This window comes from Lactuca virosa, chromosome 8, assembly GCF_052849685.1.
Source record: "Lactuca virosa cultivar CGN04683 chromosome 8, Lactuca_virosa_CGN04683_v6, whole genome shotgun sequence".
Taxonomy (NCBI): Eukaryota; Viridiplantae; Streptophyta; class Magnoliopsida; order Asterales; family Asteraceae; genus Lactuca; species Lactuca virosa.
The window spans coordinates 209,535,918-209,555,795 of NC_136433.1; the positions used below are offsets into that span (position 1 = coordinate 209,535,918).

The 19,878-nt window shown below is 32.9% G+C and overlaps 2 pseudogenes; one reads left to right on the forward strand and one right to left on the reverse strand.

The window, feature by feature from the left end:
• Positions 1–1,362: 1,362 nt before the first annotated feature.
• LOC145131220 (auxin-responsive protein SAUR19 pseudogene) lies at positions 1,363–1,662 on the forward strand (annotated as a pseudogene).
• A 1,145-nt stretch (positions 1,663–2,807) lies between these two features.
• Positions 2,808–5,671, reverse strand: LOC145131221 (putative importin subunit beta-4; annotated as a pseudogene).
• Between the last annotated feature and the right edge of the window lie 14,207 nt (positions 5,672–19,878).

Here is a 19,878-nt window from a genome sequence, read left to right on the forward strand (position 1 = left end):
ATGCTTAAGTATTATTTAATTAAACTAATAATTATTTTATGTTATCTTTGCCGTGTCGTATCGTGTTTGTCATTTTTTAATTAGTTCGTTTTTGTGCTAGTAATTAAAAAAACCAGATATCATGTTGTGTTATATAAAACTTTGTAGTGTCGTATGGTGTTAGAAAAAAACACGACACGATTACTTGATTTGATACCTCTGATATGGTTTGATTGTATTGAAAATTCGTTAAAATTTGTTAAAAACTAGCATTTCGTACTCCGTGCGTTGCAACAGATAACTCATTTGCAAAGTGGACCACAAAAGACAATTAATTAAGAAATCATAAAAATAAAAATTTATATATATAATAAAAACGAAAACTATAAAAACAAATTGTATAAGGGACAAAAAACGTAACTTTAAATTATAATAACATATTAAAATCATAAATTATAAAATATCAATAATTTAACTTTATTACGAACTAAAACAAAATTACTTGAGAAAAAAATATAAATATAAAAATTGTTATAACCAATCACAAAATAACTATTTTAGAAAAAATATTTATTTGTGAGTAATGTATGAAATGATTTTAAAGTTGTAACCGGGTATCTTTTAGCAATTTTAGTTCTCGAAATAAGAAATCTAAAATAAATCTCACAAAGCTTTTTTGCATATATATATATATATATATATATATATATATATATATATATATATATATATATATATATATATATATATATATATATATATATATATATTATAAAACATATTAGTCATATCTTGAAATTTAAGAGTTACAAGTTATAAAACTTTTTGTACAAATCAATTATGCATAAATAAATCATTAATACTTACCAAAAGTTTGAAGACTTGAATTAAGGAAGATTATTAAAAAATTTAATTTGGAGCAAAATGACAATTTTAAAATATTAAATTTATATATATATATAAATTAATTTATATTTCATAAACTAGATATCGATATTAATTAATTTACATCAAATATATAAAAAGGCAATATAAATATAATGTCGAAAAATAAATATTTTATTTAAAAGTGGTAATTTTTTTATAACATAATAACCAACAATAAAACTTAATAATTATTTCTCTGTAAGAAAGTATTCACCAAAAGAGCTATTTATCACCATTGTTTTGCGCGGGTACACATCTAGTATATATATATATATATATATATATATATATATATATATATATATATATATATATATATATATATATATATATATATATAACCATAAGATGATAACATAACCACAGGTTCACATCTTTTCCCCAAGAAGTCGTGCTTGAAGAATTTTCATTCACCATAAGCCGTTTGAAGTTAATAGACAATACCCTCCTTATAAAATGGCCATCCTTATGCCCTGCATCACTCAAGCAAAGAAAATTCTTAAACGGTCATTCTCAAATGGAAGTAGCACAACAAAATCTATGGATATCCCAAAAGTCAGTTTAGTGGTTTATGTTGGTGAGCAAGAGAAGAAGAGATTTGTAGTTCCCGTATGGTTCTTAATGCAACCTACTTTTCAAGAACTGCTAGATCAGGCTGAGGAAGAATTTGGATATAGTCATCCAATGGGCGGCCTGACTATTCCATGTAGTGAATATACGTTCACGGATATAGCTTCTCGTTTGGGCGCATTATGACTTGTATACAACATTCTTAGTTATCATGAGTAGGTGACTTACCGATAGAATTTTTTATCATTTGTAATTAGAGACAATTATCCCATTTTTGTAAGAAACTTGAACCATAACTATTTAGAGTTTATTGGATTTTGTTTAGCGTTATGAGATAAGAAATGCAGAAAATTGCATCATCCACTATTTTGGCTATAATAATTTCTCATACCTTGATGTGTGTCCCTAAGAAAAGATAAAATCACGTCCTAAAACCGATATGCAAAATGATAAAATGAATTAAGAAAAGTGTATATGAGAACGGATCATGACCTTTGTCGCGATCCATCTTCCTGCATGTAATAAATGTATATTTTTGTATTCAAAGGGCATACCATATAGATACACATATCGTGAAACAACTCTAAAAAAGTATGCTGAGCATAAAAAGTAATAAATATAGTAGTAGATGGGAATGGGACTTTAGTTTACACATATCATGAAATAACTCGAAAAAAGTATGATGACGCCTATGGAGCTCACACATTTGTAACTTGATGTTCATTGGAAGAGAACTAAAGGATCTGGTACAATTTGATAGCTATTACCAGAGGAACACAAACTTATTTAATAAAAATTATTACAAGAAAAATACCTTAATGACACGCATTGTGTGCCATAAAATGGTACACATAACACGCAAATGCGTGTCAAGGAAGGCCTGTCATAAAGGAAGACGACATGCATTTGTGTATTGTAACCTTACGACGCACATTTACGACACGCATTTACGACACACAATGTGTGTCAAGGAAGGCCCTGTCATAAAGAAGATGACACACATTCGCTTGTCGTAGCCTTACGACGCACATTTACGACTTGCATTGCGTATCACTAAAGCCCCTATCATAAAGAAAGATGACACACATTTTGTGTGTCATACAGTTTAAATGTTTTAAAATATATATTTTTTAATAGTTTACTACTTTTCAAATTAGATAACACATCTAATACAAAATAAAATACCATAAATAAGAAAGATAACTCATTGCACTAATATGTCAAATACAAATAATCATTCCAATAGTAAGTAAATGTAATACATTGCTACTATTGCATAATATTTATTATAGAAAAACAAACCATATACAACATTAAAAGGAACCCGTGAGTTATTTCTCCTTTGACAATCTCCATGGCAACTTTAATCCTTGCAACTTCACCACTTGAAGATGCATCAACCCAACTATTGTCAACTCTTCACCACTTGAATACACATCTCTCAAATGAGATGAACCAGAATTGTGTATCTTCACCATATCAACACAACCAACCATATGTAAAAGCTTATAAATAAATCAACATAAAATAATAAATAATACCACACATCAAAATTAGAACAAGAAATCCATGCACCACCATTAGGGAAAACCGGTCACGGTTGACCAAGTCAAACCAAAAACCTGCATCCACCATATCATATATATATATATATATATATATATATATATATATATATATATATATATATATATATATATATAATAGTTAATAAAGGATTGGAATTGTTAATTCCATTGAAATGAAAGTAATCATACCTGAGTGAAAAATGATGGTATTTCAACTCGTGATAAACCCGCTTGTGCAAAAACATTAACCAGCTCCGGGATCCGGAACTAGAGGAGCAATCTGTTTAAAATAAAACAAAACTTTAGTGGCCAAATCGGAATAAACAATAGTTTAGGGGCTAAACCGTAAATAAACAATTAAATACTACATGTAGGTTTGATGTTAGAACAAGGCTGCAAATGCAGCTGTAAACAGGCATGGATTCTTAATGGTCTTCTTTTAAAGGAAGAACCTTGACAAAAACAGGGAGTACCTACAAATATTTAAATAAATAAATACAAGTTAATTTCATTTATTTATTTTGTTTATTATGTGTGTGTGTGTGTATATATATATATATATATATATATATATATATATATATATATATATATATATATATATATATATATATATATATATATATATATATGAACCTAGTTTATTGGAATGGAATCCTGTTGTGCCATAATCATTCTTGCAATTGCTCCAGCAGCATTCTCTCTTACTGCTCTGATTCTTAAAACTGCTCTGATTCTCCAAATATTGGATAAAGGCCTCTTAACACATCACCAAAGTATCTGATTTATTCATAAGAGACAAATATAATAAGTCATTACAAAACATTGTTTAAACATCATTTATGAAGAAAGTAGAAGAATAAATACTTGAGACTGGTGACACCACCATTTTTGCACAACTCCCCAACACAAAATGCAGCATTTCTCCTATTAGTTACATCTGATGAACCTAATTCTTTAAGTACCAAGGGCATTATGGTCTGAAACATGAAATGAAATATTCATTTGATAAGGCATGTGAAAAGTATATAAAATGACAAGAAAGATTAAAGAAAGTACATCGACATAAGCAGCAATTGGAGCACCCATAACCTGAGCAACTTCAGCAAGGCATGCAACCACCATTTTCCGATCTTGTAATGGTCGTGATCCCTTCTGCAAGACAATAATTTAAATGACCAAAATACCCTCGTCATGTCTATATACTAAATAGATACATATAATAAAGTTCACAGCGAATTTCATTAAAGGCTCAAAAAGAGTGGAAAAGATTGGTGCAAAGTGGGACCCCATGGCTTTAGCAAATGCAGGAAGAAGATTTGAAACGACATTCATAAGCACATCATCATGGCCAGTATCATCATCATCAACATCACTATCTGATTCTATTTGTTGACAAACTTATTTCTGTTATTAATTGAAAAATAAAAAATTTACCAGTGACAGTGAATACAGATAGCAAAGAAAAACCAATGTTAGTTTCCATAAATAAATTATGTTTGTTTCTTATGGTGACGCTTTCTAACTAAGTTTCTCTTCAAGATCTTTCAACTATTCCAAGTAACTCAAGTATAAAGAATATAAATATTACTCATTTTCTTTTTCTTTTTTTTCCACTTATTTTATTTAAAATGATACATCTCCAACCTGACACCACCCATTTGTTCACTAATCCACCCTGCACTTTTTAACTTTGCATCCATTCTTGCAGCTGCAATGTCATGCCCAATGCCCCTTAATTGATCTTTTTCGATTGTCTCCTCTGATAAAGATGCATCCGTCTCAATATTTCCAGCATTTTCTGTTTTGTGTCATCACCAGGTCATTTGCTTCATCTCCTCCATCACATTGTCTCTCATAAATGACTTTGTGCATTGGATACTGTGTGACTGAAAAAAAGATTATTAAAAACAAAACTTTACAAAACAATTTTACTATTAAATAAATTCAGAAAACCATATATAGTAGGGGAGTCCAATACCATAACCAAACAAATATTAACTTTATGAAACATAATTCTCAAAATGGATACTAATTTGTGTAAGATGTAAAGAACAAAGATAATATTACCTTGTAACATAGAAGGGAACAATAACAAGTCTTACATCGAGGGCATGTATATTGGGAAGTTTCTGATCCTACACTATTTGAAATAAGATCCTGCATTTTATGAAGAAGGTAAAATGAGAAAAAAGAAACTAATAATCTCATTATAGGCATGAGGGGTATCACCGTAATTTGCAATACATACAAGCCAAATAAACCAAAAAGCTTCTCATCTTTGTGATCTTGTTGCATAACATAACAGGGATTTGATGGGTAGTGAAGAAACTTAAGAATTAAGACAACTTAGACATATTTACAAGTGTGTCACTGACTAGTTTTATGTAGATTGTGTTAAGAGAATGAGCGATTAATATTGCTTTATTGATTAAATCCACGGGGCCTGTATCTTCTTCCACTTCTGGATCTGATAAGATGGCTTCTAGAACCTTCAGGACAACAGGAAGGGCTGCTCTTACTTGCTCAAATGGTCTTCTCTTGAGGGGCTCAAACACTGGGAATAAAGAAAAATGAATAAGAAACTTGTAAATCTTAGTTTCAAAGTAGTCTGACAGGCGTGCCATCTTTGCGGACATTTCTGCATTGTTTGAAAAATAGGCACGCACATTTGATAGCATCAATGTGATGTCATGCTTCATGACTTCAAAGCTTCTATAGTAATAGTTGTTTATCTTGAGCTCAATCATCTCTAGAGTCAATGGAACCGGAAACCTAAAATCAAAATATATCAATTAAATTTATCTTAGATGAAAATGTATGTTTGGATTTGAGGAGCATAACCGTTACCTATTTATGAAGTCTATTCTCTGTGAAATCTGTTTTAACTTGATGATCCCAAATTGGTCCTGCAATGAAATGCCATGTATTAGATATTGGCTTTGTGCGATCAAAAGAAACAAGATTTAGCAGGTAGGTACCTGATTACCCCTCCTAGCTGAAGCTGAGTGGTGTAGCTTAGAAAGCAAATAGAGCATTGTCTTCTTGATGTTAGGATGAAGGCCGGGGGTGGTTGTTCCCATTGGCTGGTAGTGGTATCTTTATGAGGATGAAGCTCCCATGAACTATGCGATTAGGCTCAACATCATCAGCTTCATCTGCATACTTAACAACAAATCTTTCCCATGGACTCCCCGGAAACTCAACACTCTTATCACCCTCTGAAACAACTTCACCATCCCACCAACTTCCACCTCCCTATGAATTTCTCCACCATACATGTAACACCCAGAATTTAGAGGGGTAATTATGGAAATAAAACATCAATTCTAAAGGTCAACTCACCGAGTTTAAGGAAAAAACTCGAGGAGTAGGAAATATGGGACATGCGCGTTTTGGAAGATCAACTCGACGAGTTGGCGCTGGAAGATGAAACCCTAATTTTAAGGGTTTTGTACCCTATTTAAACACTTTAACCTCTATAGGCTGGCCTCATTTGTACCCTATTTAAACACTTTAACCTCTATAGGTTGGCCTCATTTCCAGCCTCCAAGTCCCAAACCCTAGATCTCGAAACCCTAATGCATTGTGTGAGCATATGAGCCATTTTTTAGGGAAATCTTGTGTATGTGAAGCTTGAGGAAGAAGGGGAAGCTTGAGGACTCAAGAAGGAGATTATAGATCCAGAAGCTCCACTCCATTTGCAGCATTTTCTGGTAAGCAAGTCTCAAACTTGCTTAATAATTACTTAGATCTATTCACTTTCACTTTTATTGGGTTTTGGTCCAAATAGCATGGTCCTTGGGAAATGGACGTCCCAAGTGAGTATACTTCTAGATCTAGGACCTTAAAGGGCTTTCATGGCATAAAGGTGCAAACTTTATGGCCATTGAAGCCCCATGCAAGCTTTAGGATGCCATTTTGGCCTTTTAAGCTCCAAAAGGCCATGCATGGAGAGAAAGTCAGAGACTTTATGTGATCATGTAGTATCTAGGGTCTAGATCTCAGTTTGTATGCCTTAGCTTGATGTGTTAATGGCTTTTGGATCAAGATCTAATTCTTAAAGAGTTAAGGTTTGAGCTAAATCCATTAAGGAAGGGTATTAACGGGTAAAGTTGGAAACTTTACCCTTAAAAGGACATTTTCAGTATGAATATGAAGTATGGAGCTTAGATCTGAAGTATAGGAGCTAAGTCCATTAAGAAGGGCTTAACAGACTAAAGAACTCGACGAGTTCATGAGAAAACTCGACGAGTTGTTCTTGAAATGTCCCGATTCTGAAAAGGAAAAACTCGACGAGTTATGGGAGGACTCGACGAGTTGATGCGAAAAGTCACGATTTTGAGATTCATGAGAACTCGGCGAGTTGAAGAGCAAACTTGATGAGTTGAGTCAACTCGGAGCGTTGACTTCGACTTTGACTTGGACCATTTGGACTAGAGAAGCATTATTGGGTCCTAGGTTGAGGCCCATGCGAAGGGATGGGCCCAATTGGAAATTGGGCCATATATTGGGCTTTTATGGATATTATGGTTTTGGACCTTATTGGTTTTGGGCTTGGGCAATTATGGGTCTTGTTGGGCTAGGGGTAAAATGGTCATTTTACCCCAAGTAAGGATTATTGATCATGGTTTGGAACCCAATTTCACATTGGGTGATGTTTTGGTATTGATAGCCCAGGTAGTTGCCAGGACAGCAGCTAAGAATTTCCTGCAATGGACTTCAGCAGTGTGAGGTGAGTTACCTTCCAGTAGTAGTGGGTCTAAGGCACCAATGTCGGCCCACTAGTAGGTGATTATAGTACAGATGATTTTCTTTGTGATAATTGTATGGTATGCCACTATCTGTTATGCTTTATGTGCTAGTATGCTATGATATTATGTGATAGTGGTAGGAGGGGTGGGATAGCCCCGTTACCGGTCTAAAGGACCGAAGGCGTAGGCCAGCACCCAGATATGCTAGGCAGTAGGTGACTTATGTGTTTATGTATTGGAATTATATATGGTAGTAATAGGGGGTGAAATAGTCCCCGTTACCGGTCGAATGGACCGAAGGGGTAGGCCAGCACCCAAATATGCTAGGCAGTATGTGATTATGCGTTTATAGGCTACGATGTTATGTGGTAGTGGTAGGGGTGAAATAGTCCCCGTAACCGGTTTAAAGAGACCGAAGGGGTAGGCCAGCACCCAGATATGCTAGGCGGTTACCAGTTGAAAGAGACCGAAGGGGTAGGCCAGCACCCAGATATGCTAGGCGGTTACCGGTTGAAAGAGACCGAAGGGGTAGGCCAACACCGAGATATGATAGGCGGTTACCGATTAAAAGAGACCGAAGGGGTAGTTCGGGCACCCAGATATGCCTGACAGTATGTTATTTGTATGGTATGTGGTATGATGGGGGAACTCACTAAGCTTCGTGCTTACGGTTTTCAGTGTTGGTTTCAGGTACTTCTTTTTCAAAAGGAAAGGAGTCGGCAGGATCGCAGCGCATCACACTATGATTTCCGCATTATGAGATCTTTGGGAGTTGTACTCTGATAATACTTTTCTATGACATGTTTTAGTTATTTGAAATACTGGTTTTTGATTATGAAATGAGTTAACACTATAGATGTTTCAGACTACTAGTTTTATACTTATTTAAAAATGAAATTTTTGGCTATGAATTTTGGGATGTTACAATTTGGTATCAGAGCCTTGGTTTGGGGAATTCAGACACACCTTCGGGAGTGTCTGGAGTCAAATCAAGGGTTGAAAGACTTTTACAAGAAAATAATTTATTTCTAAAATTAAAATACAGAGTTTTTAATAAAGAAAAAGGAGTGTGATGCGTGCAATCAGCCGAGCTCAAGTAAGTTTTCCCCAAGATACCCATACATGTTATGTTATGTTATGTTATGATATGAGAACTGCATGCCTGATTAGGGCTAAGGATCTAGGAAGGATGCCTTATATGCCTATTGTATGTGTGTGTAGACCTGCATGCTAGTACTGATCAGTCAGTGATAGGATGGCATGTTTAGGTTATGCCAGATTGTATGAACCTTAGAATCTCATGCCAGTATAGATTCCTGATAAGAGGATAGAATGGTTTGATTGAAGTATGTTGGTTAGATTTTTCCATTGTCTGAATGCTTCTTGCTTTGTGCTTTGTGGGACTCTTAGCAATGTGAGCTAGCTACTAAGTGAGTATGGTAAGTCACATGTGGCACAGGCTGGATAATCTCAGAGTGATGGACTTGGCCCTATTGCGCATCTCTCGTCTGATTCCAACCGTTCTACGATTGAGTGTTTTACTCGAAGGATTATCTTATCTCTGTTGCATGTGGCTATATTCATGAGGTAGCTAGTTGACATTACTCGGAATCTTTCAGCAGTTGAGGACTGGGTGGGTTCGGGAACCTAGGAAAGCCTAGGATATGCTTCAGTGGGTTAGAAGTGAGGTTTAATGAGACTTGGGTGCATCAGTTGAGGAAGTGACTTAGAGGATTCAGGAGAATTGTTGAGGAAAGTATGGATAGGTGTGGAAGGTAGTATTGGGCCCGTACTACTGAAAGCACAGGATCCATACTCGAATTAGTGAGAGTCTTGGAGAATCTGAGAAGCTTCGGGGAGGAGAATCTGTGACATCCCCATTTTCACGGCCAGAAAAGACCGATTTTGTTTATGCTTTGTTTAAAAATCAGAGTAATATTTTAAAGAAAAGAGTTGCGGAATTTGTTCCCAAAATAAAATATGATAAAGATTTATCAAAGCATTTCTGAAGAAATGTATTTCATTAAAAACCTCGGGATGTCATGTTCGATACAGATCAAAAGCATAAACAGTACAATATAAGCCTTACTACATTTATTCATATCTACAGGCCTATATCCGTAATCCCTCATCCAAAACATCACATCTATGCTCGAGTGCCACTACCTGTAATATAAGAAACTGAGTGGGTCAGGCTTGGGAGCCTGGTGAGCACATAAGGTTTTCAACCCACAATAAATAAGTTTATTAATTTCATCAACCAACAATAACCCGATTACCCGTTCCCGTTATCCTTACTTTATGTCCCTAAAACACCTATTATAAGGGACCTAGCCTAAGGATCATCATCGGGATGGACACTACTGCTAAGGGGATTACTCAGCAATAAATGTCCTTAAGGCAACCATGAGGGGGATGGAGTACACCGGTGAACACATCGTTCACAAACACATACAGGTTGCGAGCCTGCTAGCGTTCCACTGGACTGTCTAGAAGAGTCTGTGGTCGTCATCTATACTCCGCTAGATGACTGGATCAACATCAACATCGAGGCCTCTCATCATTTTATTTCATCACACCCAACTATTACATCCACCCATGTTTTACCCAACACATTTTGTAGATATAAAATACATATACAGTTTAAATCATTTAAAACATGTATAAAATCGTTCATCCAGCATAGATACCAAGTATACAGATAATATGCACACGTAGCACGTAATTTATATAAAATACTTCATATCTATGTGTAAGAGGAAAGTAACTATGCACTCACTTGTTACAGTGATGATTCTGAACTCAGACTGCGTTTCGCTTCTATTAATTTACTTTCTTTCGACGAAACCTAGTATCATTATCACTAGATTTTAGTCTAATATTCATTGCCACTAATTATTAGTCTAGATTCATCATTAACTCAGAGTCTACTTTCATGATCTATCAAGTAAGGAACAACCAGGTAGGATCATATCGGAGGTAGGGTCCGTTTGGTATACGAAGTATACTGTTTGGAAATCCCACTTTAAACACCTCACTAAATCACAGCCTAGACATCATTCCCGTAAGTAGATCAATCAGTATAACGACTTTGAATGTCACACCCCACCAAAGCGGAAACACGAGGCGTGGCAGTATAAAGGGTTTCATAGCAAAAGTTAAAAGACAACACCAACCATAGTATTAAAAATCATTACAAATTTACAATGGGTTTGAACAACTTTTAAAAGAAATTACAATGTAAATTGAAATACAACACATGCGAATGCTCCTAAAAGTGATGTGTCCCTAAGTGCCACTTACTCGATGATTCCTGAAAAAGCATGTAAAACGAGCGTCAACTATAAAAATAGTTGGTGAGTACTCACAAGTTTAACAAAATAATATTGGTTCATGAATTGAAATCAAAGTTTTGATAAAAGTTTCCAATAATAAAAGTATATTGTTAAAATGAGTAAATAAGTTTGTAAAAACAAAGTTCTTTGTCATCATGAGAGATAAAGTATGTTGCCCAAATAAGATGCAACATTCATATTCTCATGGAAGATAAAGTTCGTTACTCAAACGAGTAAACAAGTTTCATTGCTAAAATGAGCAATCAATTTCGTTGCTACAAGGAGCAAACAGTTTCATTGCTAAAACATGTATATAAGTTTTCAGTAATAAAAGTTCGTTGTTGTAATGAGAAACAAAGTTCATTGCTATAATTAATAACAAGTTTATTGCTATAACAAGAAACGAGTTTGTATGTGTATGAGCAAACAATGAGTCTCAACCAAACCTATGACTGAAGCCCTATCAAGATCTATGCTTATCGTTCCATAGATGAATATGGTATCATGCACTCCAGCAATAGGGCGAGTGAGGAGTTGTCAATTCCTAATAGCGCTATCCATAATGACCATTGGCTCAAAGAGTTAATGGTTAGAGATAAGGGAAGGGCCTTAGTACGATAAGTTCTCATGTTCCGTGTTGCATAGACATACATAGAGAGACATAGCAATAAAATAGCAATCATGTTTGATACAAATCAATTTAAATACAACATTCAAATAATAGTTTTTCGGGACATGCTTTTCCACCCCAAAACATAAAAACCGAAAATAGGGGAGTGCGTGAATACTCACAATATGCAAAATATAGTAATCAAGTTTATACGAGTCAACTAAATATAACGAACATAAATAGTTTAGGACATGCTTTTCCACCCCAAAACATAAAAACCGAAAATAGGAGAGTGCGTGAATACTCACAATATGCAAAATATAGTAATCAAGTTTATACGAGTCAACTAAATATAACGAACATAAATAGTTTAGGACATGCTTTCCCACCCCAAAACATAAAAACCGAAAATAGGGGAGTGCGTGAATACTCACAATGCATTTAGATGATGCAAATGGTGCCTTGAACTACGTTCCACGTGTACCACTACCGATTCCTACAATAATGGTATTCGCTAGTGAGTCTCTAATCGAAATCTAACACTAGTATACTTACTACTACAATAGAATTATGCCAATAATGTGTCAAAATTTAATATTGATAAGTTACAAACATTTTTCTGTGGAAATTAAGTTTCAAAGAATCAATTGTTATATAATCAATTTAAGTGGAAAATTTCCATTATTGATATGTTAATATTTAACATTTTAGAGGTGTTCCAATGATTAAATATTCAAAACTAAATCAATTTAGTTCTAAACTTTCCCAAACTTTGCATTTAAGTTTTAATTGAAGTCAAAGACCTCAAGATAAATTTTCTTGAATTTTTGATTTGTCTAACTATTTTTCACCATTTTAGTTTCTTGAATAACCATAAAATCATGAAAAATACTAAACAATTAATAAAAATTACCAAACTTCAGATTTTGGTTCTAAATATGTTAAAAGACTTCTAGATAAATTTTCATGGATTATGGATATGCATAACCATTTTTCATATATTTAATTCTCTAAATATATAAAAATTCATGAAAAATAGAAATCGGTTAAGAAAATGCCCCAAACTTTTTATAGTAATGTCATTACACGTACTTAACCTGGAAAAAATATAAAAATAGATTTCCAGACAATTTAACCCAATTTTATGATTTTTGAGCATTTATTCTAATAAAAATTGAAATAAATAGAAAATAGTTTCCAAAATTGCCCAAAATTTTTGTAACACTGTTATTAGTCATTATTAAGCTAGGAAAAATATAAAAATGAATTTCTAAACTGTTTATCCCAATTTTATGATTTTTGTGTATGTATTCTAATAAAAATTGGGTTTAAGTGTATTTAATCTTGGGAAAATAGAAAAAAAATAGTATACAGAAGAGAAAAATCATCAAAATTTTTATGTAGCATCCTAATGTACTACAAGGTGTTCTGGTAATTTTTCATAATTTTTGGATGAGTAAAACTATTTTTCCTGTTTTTTGTCATTATAAATACAAAAATCGGAGAAAAATAGGGATACATTATGAAAACTTCTGGAAATATTTTTCTAAGTCTTCCACAGAGAGTATAAGCTGCGAAAATTATTAGATACCATTTTTATATTCCCTAATGTGGTTTTATGATTTATTAGAGCTAAACAAAAAGAAAATTCAAAACCATATTAAACAGTAACAAAAATCGATGAAACTTAATGGAAGATGTTTATTAACTTAAAGGATCATCCAAGAATTTTTCCAGAATTTATTTACTAGTTTAAGTATTTTATATGATTTAACACTTTATTTTCTTATTATTTTCATGTAAAAATAAAGAAAATATATATTGAGCTGAAAATTTCCAGAACACATCTTCATACAATTTAATAACAATGAAAAATTGTTTTCTTATTTTTGATGTCGAAAAACATGCCTAAAGGCTAAATAAATTATAGAGAAAACTTGGTTCTTGTGATTTTGGTAAAGATTATTGATGTTACTTTGAGGATTTTTGCAACATGTTCCAAAGACTTTTAAATCAAGATCTTTTTGTACCTCTTAATATATGATGTTAAGAGTTCAAAATGATTTTTAGTGATGAATAAGTCCTTTGAACATGCAACACAAAACAAATGTTCATAAGGAAAGTGCTGTTTGAGCAACAGTTTTGTAAAAATTGGTAAAACTCGAAATATTGGAACTTTTTAGTGAGGTCAGATGGGTTTGAAAGCTAACTCAAAATATTATATTTCAGAAAAAGAATCACGAATTTTGGCTAAGAAATGAGTGAGATATGACAGTTTAAAGTCAGGTAAAGAAATCTGGTAAATTGCATGCATGATGATTGGTTAGAAAAGTGGGTTTTCATCATTTCCTTGAGTAAATCTTTTGAAGTATTTTAAATATATCATGATAACCTCATATTTTGGTCATGTTTCCAGAGATCAAAAGATTAAAACTTATCAAAATGTATACATGCATTTATGAAGAAAATTTTGTTTCTCAAACACTCTTAACTTGAGTTTGATGTTTTAATCCTTAAAATCGATTTTTGCACTAAGATCATGAACATGCAACCTTGTTTATCATACATGCATGGTGTTAAAACACATCCATCATGTTCTAAAAACCATTTTAACAAAAAGAAAACAAGTTTGAAGAAGATGAAGAAGGAGAAAGTGTAAGAAAAAGAGCAAAACTTGAAGGAAAAGTGAAGTAGAAATCGATTTTACCTTCAAGAATACCACAAGATGATGAAGATTTCGAGTTTGAGGAGTGTTCTTGGGTTTGTTTTCTGGAATATTTCTTGGTTCTTAGAGGGAGGAAGAGAGAATGGAGTGGTGTTTGGAGAGAAAAAGTAGAGAGAAGGTAGAGAGAGTTTTCTAGAGAGAGAAAGAAGAGAGATGTGTGTGTTTGGAGAATGAGAGTGTGAGAGAGAGATATGGGGAGAGAGGGATCCGATTCTAGGGGAGGAGAGGCTCTCTCTCTCTTGTTTCTTTTATAAAAATTCAAATCTTTTATAAAAATATCCAACTTTTTATAAAATGTGCACCTTAACCTAGTTTTTATGCATAAAACTCTTGATTTTTGACTTATAAATCAAGGGTAAATGTTAATAACTAAATCTTTATTTTTCATTGAATTGTATTTCATAATAATTATTATGATAAGATAATATTATAAGGTTCATAATTGTTTTTATAGGATTTTTAAGGTTAAAGTTTTATAAATATGAGTTTTTAGGGCTTTTAGGGTTTTGGAGTTTCATAAACTTTGAATATCAAAATAAATAGAATATTTGAGACTTTAAATTATCTTATGGTATTATAACTCTTTTATAGTTATAAATAATGTTTGTAATTTATTTTTATCGGTTTATTGGCATTCGTGTAGTGATTCCGAGATTCAAGCGAAATTGAGGAATCGAGTATACTAGTCCTAGTCTTCAACTTTGACTTAAGTTTCTATGAGACTTTGACCTAATTTTTACTACTAGGTCAAGTGCATGATGTGTGTATATGATTTATGAAATGTTGTTCGAGTCAAAGAGTGACCCAAATATGGATAGTCACTACAGCTCAGTAGATGTAGAATTCACATATCAATGTGAAATCTAAGTACACTATCCATTGATTCTAATTGTTTCCAAGTTTCTAGTAGGTTATAACTTAGCTTCTAATTACTAAGTCTAATATGTGTTGTGCCTATATGTGCAACTAAGTCTAGTCAATTCTAGAACCGACTCGAATTTTGACGGTTGTCACAGTCTCCCCCGGTTGAAAGAATTTCGTCCCGAAATTCAATTCGTGACGAATTCTATTAGAACTCAACCGGATGCAATTGTATCGTTCGGGAGGTGGTGACTTGAAGTGTTCTTTGATTATTTTGGGTTAATTCCTCAAGGGAAAAGCCCAATTCTTTTAGCTATCAACAATTTAGTGTTTCCTTAATTCGAGTTCTACAGCCTAGATTGCGAGAAATTAGGAACATGGAAATCATGATCCGACCATGGCGACCTAGTTGAAAAGATTATCTAGTTAGATATTATCTGAATTAAGAGAGCGGTATAAGTTTCGATGATGCACCAACTGCACTGAGCGTTAAATCTGCATTGATCTTTAAGTTGCATTCTAAATTAGCACTAAGTGTAACTTCGCCGCTTAAAAAAAGAGAAGAGATTAGGAACAATTTGTTCACTTTCGGGTTGGCTACTATATCTGGAAAAGATATATTCTGAAATAAGAAGGGGTATCACGAATGAAAGGGAAGCGATCGAGGTTAAGTTCCTAAAAATGCGTTCTAAGGGTAGGCAACGAAGTTTTGGTACATCTCCAATGTAAAGGCTATTTAAGTGTCGTATACAAAATAAGTTACGAAATGATTGAGGATCTCCGAGGCTATAATTACTACTACGGTTACTCTTACAATAATAAAACCTTATTCGAAGAATAAATATATTTAGAGAGTCATTGGTGCAAATGGAGGCGATGAAAATTTATTAAATCACATTGTGTATATAGCATTTTAAGTGTTTAGAAGTGATTAAAAATCTCATTGTTATCAAAATGTGTGTTTAGAAATGATAATTAATCTCACTATTATCAAAATGTGTAATAATTCCAAGATAATGAAGATACATGTGTGGCGATCCAACAAAGTAGTAAAATAATATAAAGATTAATTAAGGTTAAAGGTTTAAGTCGTCATTAAAGGAATTTGTATAGAAATATTTGTATTAAACTTTTGGGAAATTGTCCAATTGTCTAAGTCAGGACAAATTCAAGCTTATGAGTCAGAATATTTATGAAAACAAAGTTGAGAGTTTAGGAACTCACTGAAAATTACAAACTAGAATGCTATTTTAAGAAACGTGTAAAAATATCGATAATTGAAAATAGTGGATTCTTAATTTAGTGTTTCTACAAAAACAATCATTTAGAGAATATGTAATAGTAAAATTCAAGACTTTTGATGTATTTAAAGAAAAGAAGAAGCATAAGAATACATATCCTCAACATATATTTTTCGGATATAGAAAAATTATAAGCATAAGAGTATTCATCTTGTGTATTAATTATAAGGAAAAATACAATGAAAATTGCATTTTATATCATGTTTTTGAATTTAGAACGAAAGAGCAAATGTAAATAAGGATCACTTGTTTATAGTAGATTTCAAAACAAAAACAAGATGTATATGATAAAAGGCGTAATTGAACATATCAAAGTTGACTAAACTTAAAGTATGCCTCATGACTATACACGTATTAATCGCTCAAAACGAAAGGGTAGACTTCTAGTCTATATGTATACGAACATGATACCAGGAGAAGCAAAATAGACAGAAACAAAGTTAGACAATGTATTATGTTAATATTATGGCGTTCGAGATCTAAAATCAGAAGGAGAGCGAGAAATAAAGTTCGGGGGAAAGAAAAAAGGAAGATAGCGGCGGCAATGATTGCTATTGTTAAAATTATAAGAACAATACCTATAGGTAGATTTAAAACCAGGTTGAGATATATTTCAAACTTAAATATTTGATGTATGTTGATGATTAAATAGACATGTGGGAGTTTTAAAGTGTTGGCTAAGGATTGCTAAAAATTTATAAGTTACTTATTAAGTTAAACTCCATTTGTGAAAAAAAAGAAACACTAAAACTCGTAATTGAAAATTTGACAGTTTTGATCTTTTGACTGGGGTCCAACAATGGTTAAAATGGATAAGGTAAAGACTCAATATATTTAGAAGAATAATTGTGCATTGTCGAAAGTGCGTCTCTGGAATTTTAAAAGTGAGCACTTAGTTTTTAAATTCTTTAAATTTTAGAAACTTTACAAATTATAAAACTAATTTGAAATAAAATAAAAAAAAATGAGGTATGTTGGAAATGTAGGAATTAGAGATTTCTTATAAACATGTTTAAATTAGAAAGTTGTAAAAATACCGTGTTGGGTTTCAAGAAAACACATTTAAGTAAAGTACAATGCCTAAATGAGAAGGTAGTCAAAAGTCTTAAAACAAAAGTGGTTTGAAGATCCGATGAAGCTTTTACTCATAATATGAACTTTAACGTCATATGTTGAAGTTTTATAGCATAAAGTTTAAACACTTTTATAAAAGAAAATGTTTCTAAGTTTTTCGAAAACGTGCCAAAATGGTAAGCAAGGTTGAATATGGTTTATATGCCCTTAAAAGCACATCTATCCATTGAAATGTATTTGAAATGAAATTAAAATAGCAAGGTTAAAACCAATATTGGTTAAATTGAGTTTTGAAGAAAAGTGTTAAGTTAAAGCAAGTTGTCAAAAGATTTTTGTGAGTTAAATAAAACCGATGAAGTGAAATATCTTTTTGATGGAAGATTAAGAAGTAAGAAATAAGTATGTTAGTGTAGCTGCTCGTACCTAAATACTAAGGCGAGTATAAGACGAGTACCGATGTCTTTTTCCCTAAGATAAAGGGCAAGAAAATTATTTGAAAAACGTTTTATGGTGTCAATGCAGTTTACGACCTTTAATAGAGGTCAAAGGGACATCTTATGTTAAGTTTTAAGCTCAAGGTGGAAACAACGTAGAGCTAAATCGTAGCGTAGTAATAAGGTCTCACGTATGCGTTAAACCTCCGTGTCTCCTTGTGAGTCGAATCCGGAATGCCCACCAATGGTATCCAAGTGATTACTTAGAAACGACTCATCTATCTCCTTACGCGATGCTCCAATTTTCATCCGTGTCAGTATCGGAACGTTTTCCTAGTTGTAACTCTAGTACGAAGACGATGAAGAGGTATTGAGGAATAATTGGTATAGGTTTCGACTTAAGATTATTACTAGTGTATATCTAGCTACTAACCTTACATCTAAAGTCAATAGCTACCGAGGAATACCCATTATCAGTACTAAGTACATTGCTCCTAGAGTGGCTAGTGATACAACCTAAGTGGTTAACCTATCACTTGATAGGGGATAAGAGTATTTCTAAATAAAGGCATTGTTATAAAAGTGCACTTAGTTTCTAAGTGTATCTAGATGAATGCCTATAATATGCAATGCCCGTACGCACACCGAAAAAATTTGTTTTTCAATAGTTTAAGTTGAAAATTGTTTTGAACATAATTCTACTATAACCGTTTCCAGCCTCGCATTAATTTTCCTTAATTAAGCATAGTTGGCCAGGTTATACTTAATTAAAGTCCAATAATGCGTGCTCGAATTAGTTATACTAGTAGTATGTTCAGTATTTTAAAAACGTTTTGAAAATTTTTGGCTATAGTTGTGGTTTTCCAAAGGAAAACCGGTATTCTCTATAACCTTCGGCTCTGATACCATTTCCTGTCACACCCCGCTAAAGCGGAAACACGAGGCGTGGCAGTATAAAGGGTTTCATAGCAAAAGTTAAAAGACAACACCAACCATAGTATTAAAAATCATTACAAATTTACAATGGGTTTGAACAACTTTTAAAAGAAATTACAATGTAAATTGAAATACAACACATGCGAATGCTCCTAAAAGTGATGTGTCCCTAAGTGCCACTTACTCGATGATTCCTGAAAAAGCATGTAAAACGAGCGTCAACTATAAAAATAGTTGGTGAGTACTCACAAGTTTAACAAAATAATATTGGTTCATGAATTGAAATCAAAGTTTTGATAAAAGTTTCCAATAATAAAAGTATATTGTTAAAATGAGTAAATAAGTTTGTAAAAACAAAGTTCTTTGTCATCATGAGAGATAAAGTATGTTGCCCAAATAAGATGCAACATTCATATTCTCATGGAAGATAAAGTTCGTTACTCAAACGAGTAAACAAGTTTCATTGCTAAAATGAGCAATCAATTTCGTTGCTACAAGGAGCAAACAGTTTCATTGCTAAAACATGTATATAAGTTTTCAGTAATAAAAGTTCGTTGTTGTAATGAGAAACAAAGTTCATTGCTATAATTAATAACAAGTTTATTGCTATAACGAGAAACGAGTTTGTATGTGTATGAGCAAACAATGAGTCTCAACCAAACCTATGACTGAAGCCCTATCAAGATCTATGCTTATCGTTCCATAGATGAATATGGTATCATGCACTCCAGCAATAGGGCGAGTGAGGAGTTGTCAATTCCTAATAGCGCTATCCATAATGACCATTGGCTCAAAGAGTTAATG